The sequence below is a fragment of the Lampetra planeri genome, chromosome 12 (genome assembly GCF_965212315.1).
Source record: "Lampetra planeri chromosome 12, kcLamPlan1.2.h2, whole genome shotgun sequence".
Lineage (NCBI taxonomy): Eukaryota > Metazoa > Chordata > Hyperoartia > Petromyzontiformes > Petromyzontidae > Lampetra > Lampetra planeri.
This window is the reverse complement of record NC_136118.1, coordinates 14,082,807-14,095,086: the sequence shown is the minus strand read 5'-3', so window position 1 is coordinate 14,095,086 and position 12,280 is coordinate 14,082,807. Positions and strand designations below refer to the sequence as shown.

The 12,280-nt window shown below is 43.8% G+C and overlaps 1 protein-coding gene across 1 annotated transcript in view; it reads left to right on the top strand.

The window, feature by feature from the left end:
• Positions 1 to 12,280, top strand: part of SPEF1 (sperm flagellar and cilia associated 1) — a 49,427-nt gene that overhangs the window by 4,310 nt on the left and 32,837 nt on the right. The window lies entirely within an intron of this gene.

Sequence of the window (12,280 nt, the reverse complement as noted above, 5' to 3'; positions counted from 1 at the left end):
GTGCTTAATTTATTCCTAAGCTTGGTTGGATAAATATGAGCTAACGTGATGTTCAAGTTGTACAATCCTTCGAGTACAACTTTTCAGTCTTCTTTATTCATTTATTTAATCAGTTCATATAATTGTCATTAGTTTCTAATTGTCCTCTATAGGATGACAATTTTATCAGCTAAATACAAATCATTCTCATAATTCAAATGCCTGGGTATTGTGCAGATAAACAATAGATATTCACATTTCTCACTGTTGTGAAATACACTCAGCTTGTCTTAAACGTTTTGTATTGAATTTAAATGTACAGCAAGACTGCTGCTTATATATAAGTGATTTTATTCCGAATCGAATATAAGATTTATTACAGCCATATGTCTCTTTGAAAACACTTCAATTTCATGGTAGATATAATTTACAATCAACAAGAATGCTTATGTGATGAGGACACCTTGAGTCTTTGAATGTGATGCCAATGCTTTGGGTGCCAATGTTTTTTTTTAACACACCTTTAAATAATGGCATCTTAAAGATGCATCTGTCTCCAATGGTTGTCTCCAATACAACTAAGTTCATTATTATATTTTTATATTCCCAGCAATGATACCAGTAGTCTGTAAAGTAATTACATCATAAACTGTCATTGCAATGGTGATTGTAACTTTTAGCAGGATAACATGTTTTACACAATAGCACTAGTTTTTCACGTAAAACGCCCATCCACAAACCATTAACGTATCTACATTCATAACCACAACTTGCCACTGCTCAAAGTGAGTAATGAATGAATGGATGGTGGTGGTACTCCTCGCTGGGGGCCATCCTCTCCACATGGCACCAACTGTTGACTCACACCAAGGGGCACTCTTTATTAACAACCCCAAAGAGTGGACGACGGGCTGAGTTCACCTCCAGACTTGCATTTGAACTTTTGACTAATTGTGAGTTGCGCTCTTTGGCAGCAGCACTACTCGCCACATGCCTTTTTTTATCGCACAAATTTACACGCCCACTCTGACAATGTGCCACATACTTTTTGCAGGATAATGAAGATATGCTCTATACTAACAGTATGCAGTATTGGTGGAAACATGCAATACTGCTTAATGACACACAGACACGTACTGTGATTGACATGAACCCAAAATGTGAGATTAATTTACCCTTTCCCACCCACCTACTTTTCACCCCATCTGTCCCGGGGCTTTCTGGAGAGTGAGATTGTGCGATAAACCGATAACGAGTCAAAGTCAACAAGGACATTTTTTGGGTGCTGTGCGGCTTTCTCGTCGATGACCTGGTGGCAGATGCATGACATCCCACTGGCACTGTTTATTTTCACCGTATTACATGTGCAGAGCCTGTCCCAATGCTGCAGGCAACTGACATCTCTCTCAGTCAGCCGCTGAAGCTTGAGCGCCTAGGCAGCTGTCGTGCTAATTGTTGGCACACCTCAAGTGATTGTCTATAGAACATATCGCTTGCTTGTTTTCCCTGTGAGCGTTAGTCTGCCTTTACATCTATGCGTAGTTGCTTTCGAATATTCAACGATTTCTCTAAAAATCCCTTTCACCGAGGTGGCTGAACAACCCAGGCCAGTTGGGGGGGTTTACTGGCCATGTAAAATGCGGCAGATATCCTGGCGATACATTCCAGAGGGACATTTGATACTTTGATAGTTTCATCTCAGCCTGTAACAAAATCACCCTGATTGCAGATCTCTGAAACGACGCAGGGTTGAGCCTAGTTCAGACTTGAATTGCACTCGAGTGTTTGTATAAATTAGGGTTGTTAATGAGGTGGCTGGGTGGGTCAGAGGTCGGGGCACTGAGCTTGTACGCCTTATAACGGAACGTGGGTTCAAATTTGACAGCTGCCCTTGATTAAACTAGGTTATCTAGTATAAGGAGTGATGGTTTCATCACTGGTAACAGATCTGTTTGGGGAATTAGGTTGGCACTCCCCTTAAACATTTGCTTTAAAAAAATCCCATTAAAAATCCATTTGCAAAACATTTTTGGTTCAACAAAACAGAAAATGAGTGGCTAATTTAGTAATTTTCTCAAGCTTGTTTTTCTTCTCGGAAAAATGCACCCATAGATAACAGAAGTATCCATGGTTCTTCTTTAGTGCCATGGATAACACGATTTGCGGATAGTTTCACTGTAGTTGAGAAATGCAAACAGCAGCAAGCACGATTTGGAGTGACTTCCTGCAGTGAGAAGTTTCAATGTGTCGAGATCCGTAGCCAGTGCTGGCGGTATGCTCTGCCATAGTTTGATGGAGCTTAGCGTCAGCATCATCATCATCATCATCGCTGGGGAAACAAAGGTGCCGACATCTTGCGTTCTATTCTTGGGGTGATAGGTGCTCGCAAACAGTGCTTGCAAACAGCAGTCGATCCAGACTACAGGGGGGATCTTGTGTGTGTTGGCTCATTTCAGTGGTAGTAACACCACAGGCTTTTCTCAAGATCCACTCTTTAATTCTGTCATTGTTATTTTTGGTCATGAATGGTGATGGATGTTGTATTGCCAAAGCAAGAAAGGGAAATTTATTCCAGCTCCGTACACTGGGGCCTTAAGAAAAGCCTGTGTCGGTTTCTTCCTGGGCCCAATCCTGTTTTGATTACACTTTGCCTTTTGATGGAATGAATAATTGAAATATTTTCTTCACTTTTTTTTACCTTCAATAAAAAAAAACACGTGCAAAGAAAAATAACCCCACGCTTAGCAGTGGAACACTGGATGAGCCAACGTGGCTTACGTCAGGTGCACAGCGCCACCAGCGGCGGTTGTTTTGGGAAGAGCCCGGGAAGGTGTCGGCCGATTTTAGAGGCGGTAGCCACCACGCCGCTTCTGTAGTAGTCGCAGCACATCTTGTACAACGCGAGCTGCACAATCTGTCCGTGATGCACACGTTATTCGTTTGCCCAGATTGGGTGTTGTTTTAAGCTTCCTTGAGATGCTGTGCATTTTCAGCATTTTGTCCCTAGCCTCATTGGCGGTATAGTAACAGGAAGGTGATCAGCGTTAAGGTGCGCGAAGCCAAACCAATTGATTGCCCGTTGAGGCTGATGTAGTAGAGGCTTTTTTGGCCTTGTCAATTTGTTTGTGGGTAAAATTGACGATGGCACTGTCACAAAATGAAGGTGGCTTAATCAAATGTCACGTGTGTCTGTGCTCAAATGAGGATTGCGCACGGATACTCTTTGGTAGCCCTGAGCAAGGGAAAAGCAACCACTTTTGACTTCCCGCAAAAGTGGTAATCATGGTCTTGACCTCAGAGGGATGATAGGTTACCTTGACCCCTAGCCCAGGTGACCCCCAATGGATTAATACCAACTTAGCTTCTGATTGTGAGTCAAGTACTCTAACAATAGCATCGCTTGGCAGAATTAATGCTACTCTAATGCCTTGGCTTTAACATTCACTTCACGGGAGAGAGTACGCTTGTTGTTAAATAGCAGGCAGCTGCAGGATCAGAACTGCTGACCACGTGCGAACTTCTGGCTCAGCGGCAAGCACGTTGACAACTGGGCTGCCCTGCCCTCAAAATTGAGGCTCTGTTTACGGACTAAAGCCAGTGGAGAATGTGGAGGTGCCAATGTAGGATATTGGTGGAGGAGGAAGGGCGAGAAGGAGATCTGGCAGGCGATGGGAATTGAGGTGGGGGGGGGGCATTCTTTAGACGTGGAGAGGGAGAGAGTGGAAGTGGCAGAAGATGGTGTCGGGGCAAGCTTGTGGATTAAGGCTGCCTTTCAGCCCGCGGGCAGCCGCCAAGACAAACGTCACACCAACCGGCATACCGTGTGAGCGGAAATTCCTCCCCGCGCACGCCGGGAGGGGCTGCCTGGGAACCTGGCGTGGCGAACGAGTGCCAGTCTCTGTCGCCGGAAGCCGTGCTCCAGCCCCGCAAGGCACTGACAGACAGGCTCGGGGTGACCTGAGAGAGAGCATATTGATTCAATTCTCTTGTTTACACGGTGAAGGAGTGAAAGTCTGGTAAGATTCATTCTCCCTTTTGCAATGGAGACACAAGTAGCCATAGCTCAATAAGGGTAGTATATATGTATGTACGCCAGAAGAACAAGAAATACGCAGACACAAAATATTTTCGAAGAGGAACTTTGCGACATTAATTCTATTTGTAATATCAGGTATTATAAGTCACAGATACGATGACCATTGGATGAAAGCTTTGCGTATATTCAGTTTTATGAAATGCATTTGGGTTGTGGTTATGAATGTAGTTTTGCTCGAAGTTGCTACTCTCTAGCACCAAGGGGTTTATCACCGTTCGCGTTTAACTGTTTCCACTCGTGCCTCGGGTGCTCCAAGGCACTTGGGCTGCACCATCCCACATTTCAACGTCACCAGCTCCGGAAATTGCCGGGACATGTTTATTACATCAGGAGGGCTGGCACCCATCAATTTATTGCACTTTACATATTTTTGTTTGGGTTTTACCGAACTCTGATATCCGTCAAAAAGAGGAAAAACAAAGAAACAAAAAAAATCTATCCCTAAAGAATTCCGTTTGAAAATAAAGATTCTGTTTTTCTGTTCATTTTTCTGTTCTCGTGTGAAATGTTTGTGCAATTTTTTGGTGCAAAGTAAAAAAAATTGGCGGAATTAATTAGTCAGGGGCTTTGATGGCTCCGAGAGTTATGGGGTGGGCGTCATCTACAAACACTGTTCGTGCGAGTCTAGTATTTTTGTTCATTATTTAAGAATAGATAACAACACATTAGCAAGACATGCTGATGTTGTTTTAACGGGAGTGCTTGCACTGCTGCGTACAGATTTGGCAAAGTTAACATTCTGCATCGAGCAAAGAGGTGGTCCTTTTGCATGCGTCATTGCCCATGCTTCCATCACAGTGTCAGCAAACTGCTTATATCTCTGCTAAAAGTCACGTAAAATACCCAGATAGTCCTTCCAAATAGCAAGGTTGTTAAATGAGCAACATCCTCCCACAAGGCTGATGTCACAGTTTCCAGTGACCTTTGTTGTTGCTGCATGGCTAATGAGTGTACAGCAGACACGCTAATTTGATGATCTATCACTCATTGAGTCACACGATTAACTCATTCACTGGCGTTCAGTCACCTCCTAGTCACTCTTTCTTCCCAACTATCACGGCTGCTGTTCCCGTCAACTTCAATCGTTCATTGCTCCAGCCATGTTCAGGACTTGGTCCATCATACTGCTCCAGAGCCCATTCAACCAACCACGCTGCAGGTGGCAACACTTCTCTTTCTGCTGATTCCCTCTTACGGCCTTGGTCAATTAAAGAAACATACTACTGCTAGTGCATGACAATATTAATAGTGCTGTTTGTTGCCAGCCACTTGGTGTTGAGCCTCTGGGCCGATGCTCAGCAACCGTGATTAAGAAAAAAGTGAAGTGTTGTGTTTTTCCACAGCAGAGTGGCTGTGGGCAGAGCATTCGACTCAAATCTCAGTGTGGGTGAATTAAAGCCATGAGCACCAACATGGATAAATAATTATTTTTATTTATTTATTATAATTATCGTATCATTGTTGAGACTGACCGTAGCCATAGCGATGTGGAATTGCCATCACGGTCCACCACTGCAACACATGACCATCTGAGCAGTGGGAACAATGATTCACCGTCATGTCTTTATGTTTACCTTCAGTGTCTTCACCTCGTTATCCTTTTCTTGGAAATGATTTTCTGTATTGAAATGATAACAAAACAAAAAAACCCAAAATAAGTTATTTGTATTTTGACGTAAAATAATTTGTAGGGCGAGCCAAGTGACGTCACGAGCTCCTGCTGATGAGCCACAGACTGTTACAGGACTGGCACGTGTATTTAGTCACGTGGTACATGTGACGCCCCACGTCATTGACCATCAACAGCAAACAAAACATGTGGACATTTAGTTTCATTATTGTCAAGCTGACATTGCTCTGCAACAGATTTTTTTCATTATTATCTTAAAATAACTTTTGTTTGTAAAACTAACCCAGTGTGAATTGCACTTGATGGTCCAAACACAACGTATTGGTATTATTATTTGCAGCCTATTGTGAGTCCCCTGCTGGATGAAGGCCCCCTGTGGCCATGTCAGTCATGGGGGTTGTCTGGCCAGGAATCAAACGCAGGCTGTCTTCTGCCATTGACCAAGTGCATTATACTGCTAGATGAAAATTGTGAACACATTTAAATAAGCTATTGCGTTCCTCTTTTGAGCAAGAGGCAACGCTCACGCAGTCATCGACGTTATCTTCCAAAGTCGGGATTGGTGCCTTTACACTCGAGCTATAGTTGTCGTTACAAATGCACCACTGCCAATGCAGCATCAGCGAAAAATAAGTTCCATCCCGTAAAATACAACGCACTTCGGGATGCGACCCCAGCATTGCACATTCTTCTGGAATAGACGAATGCGTGAGATGGACAGCGGCATGGCAGTGGATCTGAAACAGCCCCCCCCCCCATCCCTCCCCAAACAGTTGGAGGGGGGCGGTGGTGGGGAATCAAATCATGAAATTAATCACTCATCAAAAGGTACATTTGTAGCAGGTGTTTATTCATTTGACAGCACATATTTTCTAATCAATGTATTATTTTCACTCAGGCAGGGGGAAGAGGCAATTGAAAGTAGATCTGCTTTGCGAGAACTTGACTACCGTGTCATAGGGCATGCTTTTTCTTATTGACCTACAGTCACGTTCAATGTCACATTTCTGAATCGTGCATTAAAGTGGCACCCAGCGGCCTACCACCGAGCAGAAGACCTAAAGGCGGATGCTGAGATACTGTTCGTGATAACTTTGCTGGTTAGGTACCAGCTTTACAACAGTGTTTGGGTCTTGCAGAAGAAGGAAGTGATGTTGCGTCCTCGTATCATTGGTGTTGGGATGCGATAGTCTCTTGTTCCCTTTGATATGTTGATCTTTAAAGTCAATTCACTTTTGGCAATTCTTCAACCAACTATTCAGTTCTGGATATAGAACCATGAACTCACTGCAGTACGCGGCAAGTTTAAATCAAACGTGTCTCGTTCTCAACACGAAATAAAAGCATGTCTGCTCCAGAGCTATCAACGTGTGACAGCAGAAACTTAATTCATCTCATGGCTTTTTCTTTGCTAAATAAAGAAACGCTACAATTAATCCTGGCAAGAGAAGCCGTGTGCATTATACTCTCGTATGCTTTATACGGGTAGTAACTCATCCAATAAAAGCACTCCTCCCCCCATTCATACTTAACCGAACGCACGCCAAGACTAAACATGGGAAGTGTCTGAGTCTAATATTACCAGCCCTTCAAGAGCTTGGCTCCACTTATTCGCAGGCAAGAGAGCGAGGCTTGGGCAAGGTTACAAAAACTGCTTGGGTGTGACAAGGTTAGCCATTTCCCATGCTCCGCGGTATGTAGCGGGCTTCCGCCGTGCGGTGTGGCTGCTGCCTGCCGGTGGCCTGGCACGGGGGCCCCGGGGTGGCTTCCTGGGGATGGGTTGGTGTGGAAGCGTTGCTCCATGTGAGGTGTTATTCAAAGGAAGAGGGTTGAGCCCACTGTGGAAATGGACTCGCAGCGCCCCAGTGCCATTTTGAGATCTGGGTAGTAGTTTGTTGTCAAGGTGTAGTTCAAGTGCACGCATGCATGTATTCATGCATGTATTCATGCATGAATACATGCATGTATTCATGCATGTATTCATGCGTGCATGTGCGATGTGCGTATTTAGATAGATGGTATAAATCCGTCAAGAGCGTTTGTTTGAAGAAAAAAATACTAAAACTTTGACGGTTGTGACTTCAATCTTGGTCAGGTATCAAAGCAGCACATTATCTCTCCAGGGTTGATAAAAAGGATAACACTTTGTGAGAAGTCAATTGGGGGTATTCATTAGAATGAACGGGACCCTGCCATAGGAATGTCGAATTTCCATCACTGGCTCAAGGTCATCAATGGACATGAGTGCCATCCCAATTTCTCGGTTCGAGATCTTGAACCAGTTGTGGTAATTCATCAGTTTTAGGACAGGGACCAGTCTCTCCATGGCACAATGCTATTGGATTTTACATTTTAACTGCTCCACATGCAAGCGTTTAATCCAGTCACTTTATTAAATGGGCTATTAGAGAATGCATTTATTTCGCAAGGTGAAAAAAAATTACATTCTTTACTTCTTTCGCAAGTGTGACCTAAGCTACTGGAATTCCGACGGAAAGTATCTGATTTTGGTAATATCGTACTGCATTTGTGGGTTCTGACTATGATACTGACACACTCTGACAAAGGTTTGACAGGTATTTTGAATATCTACTTCACGGTAACTTACACCAAAAATGTCGAGTCGGAATTAATGGAAAGCTGTGGAAATTAAGCTTTTAAATATATGAAAACGAACTCAGTCAAGAGTGTCGGCCTTGCGGCTAGACAGTGTAAGTGATCAGGTACATACAAGCCTTTGTTTCGTGGCCTTAGGCTCCCCCAGTCAACGTGGGAGAAGCCCAGGCTAGGATACTAATTGGCATTGGTGTTCATGGCCGCAAATTATTCTTACATATTTTCACTTGTTTCCTCAAGAAAGCCTTACCGAGTCTTGTGACTTGTTTTCAAGACATTTTCGACATTTCCTTCGAAGCGATTTGCATGTCAAAGGAAACAGAAGGGACCAGTGAAATCCGTTACTATTGAAATGATAATCTGAAAATTCCTTACATACGAACTATGCTTCAACCTGTCTTCTCTCATCGCTCTGACACGGACCTTAGTGCCCCCTTCAGATGCCTATCCCATGCATATGACCTCAGCGCGATACACAAACTGTTCATTACATTAGGGGTGTGGGGCAGAAAAGTGGTAACCGCAATGGCATGACTACACTGTAGCGCGCATACTAATTCTAGAGAATCTCCCCCCACCTCCGGGTGTTTTTCGTACTCTCGTTAAGCGAAACGACAGAAAACTGCAGCGACAGAGCGACCGCTGTCTAAACAGCTTCACGATCCATCACGCACGCGTCTAGCGGAGTCCACTTGCTGGGGCTTGATTCCATCAGCTGATTAGAAAAGCCTCGCAGCTCACCAGGCCCCATGGACGGCCACGCGAACGAGCGAGCCGCCCCATGGCCTCCACTCGCCCCTGCAGGCTCGGTCCCGTCAGTCGAGCGGGCCCTGCCCAAGGACGATCCCGAGCTGACCCTGGGCTCACGGCACGAGACGCCACGGCTGCCGGATGCCTTCCGCGAACAGGAAAGCGCAAAGCCGCCGCTGCTGCCATGGCCTGGAGGGCTTCACGTTGGCTCCGTCGGGGATTTGTTTGGCACCGGCGGCATTTGGGCAATGGAATTATTTTACAAAAAAGTGGCGTTTTTTTTGCATTCGCTAAAGCATGGTATTAGAGGATTTGGATTTATCTCAGAAAATCCAAAAGCTAAAACAAATTGAAAATATTGAAACGGTTTTCTTTCGTACGGCTGATGTAGATGGCAAAGCAACAACTACAATTTCACATTCTTTTATATAGCTTTGTTTTTGTATTCCTTTATTGTTTTTCAACGGTTACATCTCTGATATTTTTCTTTCTCTATGTTGTGTGTGTCTCTCTCTGTGTCTCTGTGTTGTCTCTCTCTGCTTGTGTGTCTGTGTCTCCGTGTCTGTGTTTTGTCTCTCTCGCAAATTTAGTTCTACCTGATGATGGTTGCTTGTGTTGCAATCGAAACGTCAATTTATATTATTTAATTTATTTTCTTTCTACGTGACTTTAGAGTCACGAAAGCTTCAAATCATATTTGATATTCTTTAAGTGTTTTTACCGAATTCAATCCTCACCAGGTAGCATCATGCATTTCCACACCCACTGTTGATACAATTCCCTCCACCCCTTCAGATCTTTCGCTGTCTTCTCTGCCTGTAATCATCATTAGACCCTATTGTGTCATGTCTCTCTCGCTGTGTCTAACTATATGTTCCAATGTCTTCCTGTTTTACATGTGTTGGTTTCTGTTGCAATGATCTTACGAGGCACATTTCATATTATTGTATGTATGTTCAACTTCTTTCGCACCGTATGTAGCCAACTGTGCTCATCGGAGGTGCGGGGGAAGGACAACAAACTCAACACAAAAAGCAGTTCTAAAGGAATGCGTTTTAAATCTCGATTTCAAAGTGCATAGCTCCAGTGGCTTCCTAATATAGAAAGGAAGAGCGCTCCAAACGGCCGCAGAAGCGCATTTGAAAGCGTGTGATGCGGTGAGCGTCTTTGTATGATGGCCTACCGAAAGCCGCTGTGAGGATGACCGGAGTTCGCGTGATGGTTTATGCTCCTTGACGAGACGCAAAATCTTGCATTATTTGCCTTCATCACTCCTGTTCAAAAGTTCGGTTTTACACAACCACCATGGCTACACAATCTTCAGCTATGCCGAGCAGTCTGTGTGCTGCCTCCTCAGAGCTGGGCAGGGGTGGGGGATTAACCAAATTAATTCCAGAACCAATTTAAGATCATAGCCTTTTGATGCTGTCACTGGGGACTGGACTGAAGTCATCCTACGTGCTCCAGATGGTTGTTTTGAGGATGAGAGTCTGGCCTTCCAACCCAAGATATCCATGCAGCCGATTCACCAACGTGACACATGGTGGTATTATTAGCATTGGCAGCATAAGCACAACAGGACGTGTTATTCAGCAGTGAAGGAGAATGGCTGATAAAGGTACTGCCGGTCACAAATGCTCCTCATGTTGATGGTTTGTTGTACTTGAGTTGCTGTTAAACCGAAAATGTCAGTTTTACATCTGACACACCAGCATGTGCTAATGCTAAAAAAAACAGATAAATACAAAAGTTGCCGTGTAATATTTCTACACCGAAACTTGGCAGAACAATAAGGTCTCCGCAGTGTTGTTTTGCAGCCAGTTCTCTGAAAACTGGTCACGATCGCGCCCTGAAAGACGCATAATGCTGAACAGCCCCGAGGTTCCACGATGGGCGGGGAACGTTGCACATCCAGACATCTGGTTTGCTCATTTTGTAACACAGCAAGCGCCCAGATGAACCACATCGCCTCATTGTGTTTGTGTAAGAATCCACTCGGGAGCCAAGGGACATTAGAAATCTGCAAAAGCACGGAGGGCTCGATAGCTCGGGGCACTTGTGGCCTCGTCTAGGGCCCTGAGGCAGCACTGCTGAGCAGAGCCTTGCTTTCAAGTGTTGGGAGATCTCTTAATTTATACCATATTATTCAGTGCTGTATGTTAAGATAATTAGTGTCGCCCGTTACTGACTGAAAAACATGCAATACAATATTATTTAGCTTAATACAGTCTGGTTCAGCCTAACTCGGAGGATAATTTTTAAATATACGTACACTATTGGATAATAAATTGTATACCAAATCACATTTGGCACTTTGTGAAGCAGACCAATTTTTGTTGTTGTGGGAAAAATGTCCTGTTAACAAGAAATGAAAAGTGGCTTTGTGTTTTCTTCCAGGATTGTTTTTCATTGAGATTGTTTTTCGTTGTTGTGCTTTATGTAGTAACTTAACAAAATTGATTGCCTCTTGGGGAGCAACGTTGATTTTTGGACAGATTGAGATGCCCAGTAGATTGCTATATTGTGTTAGCAAAGATGAAAAACACTCAGAAAGCAATACAAATGTTTAAATGAATATCCATTTATATTCTCAGAAATATGGAGCTTATTTTACCCAAGTAAACTATAAGTTTTTGCTGTCATTTCAATATAAGATAACTTCATCAGCCTGCATTGACCAGCAGGGTGAAGCATTGTCTAACAACACCCTTGACTGATGTGGCAGGGAGGGCTTTTATTCAGCAGTGGATTTACCAAGGGCTGGACATTGTTTTTGTTGTTACTGTGTCACAGTGAAACCTCCCAATGCATACACCTACTACGTCGTCACCGACGGAGAGCTCCTGATCAGGAATTGCATGGATGTCGTTTATCTTATCGTGGGAAATAAAAGGCAGTCTGTTACCGGTATATAGGGAAGTGGTGTTTTAGTGCTGTCACAAACATGGTCATTTGAGTATAAAAGCCACTCCTACTTTTGATACGTTAAATTGGAACGTACTGCTATCCGATGTTGTTTTACGAGATACACATACAAGGGAGATTCTCACTTTGATAGACTATTTAATTCTACAGATATAATGCAGTGTCTGCCTTACTCTCGACAGCGTATTACCTTTAAAAAAATGTGTGGCTTCATTGAAGACATTTGTCTCGTTATTTAAATGTCCTCATGCGCTGTGAAGCAACCTCGTTCACGGTCAAGGTCC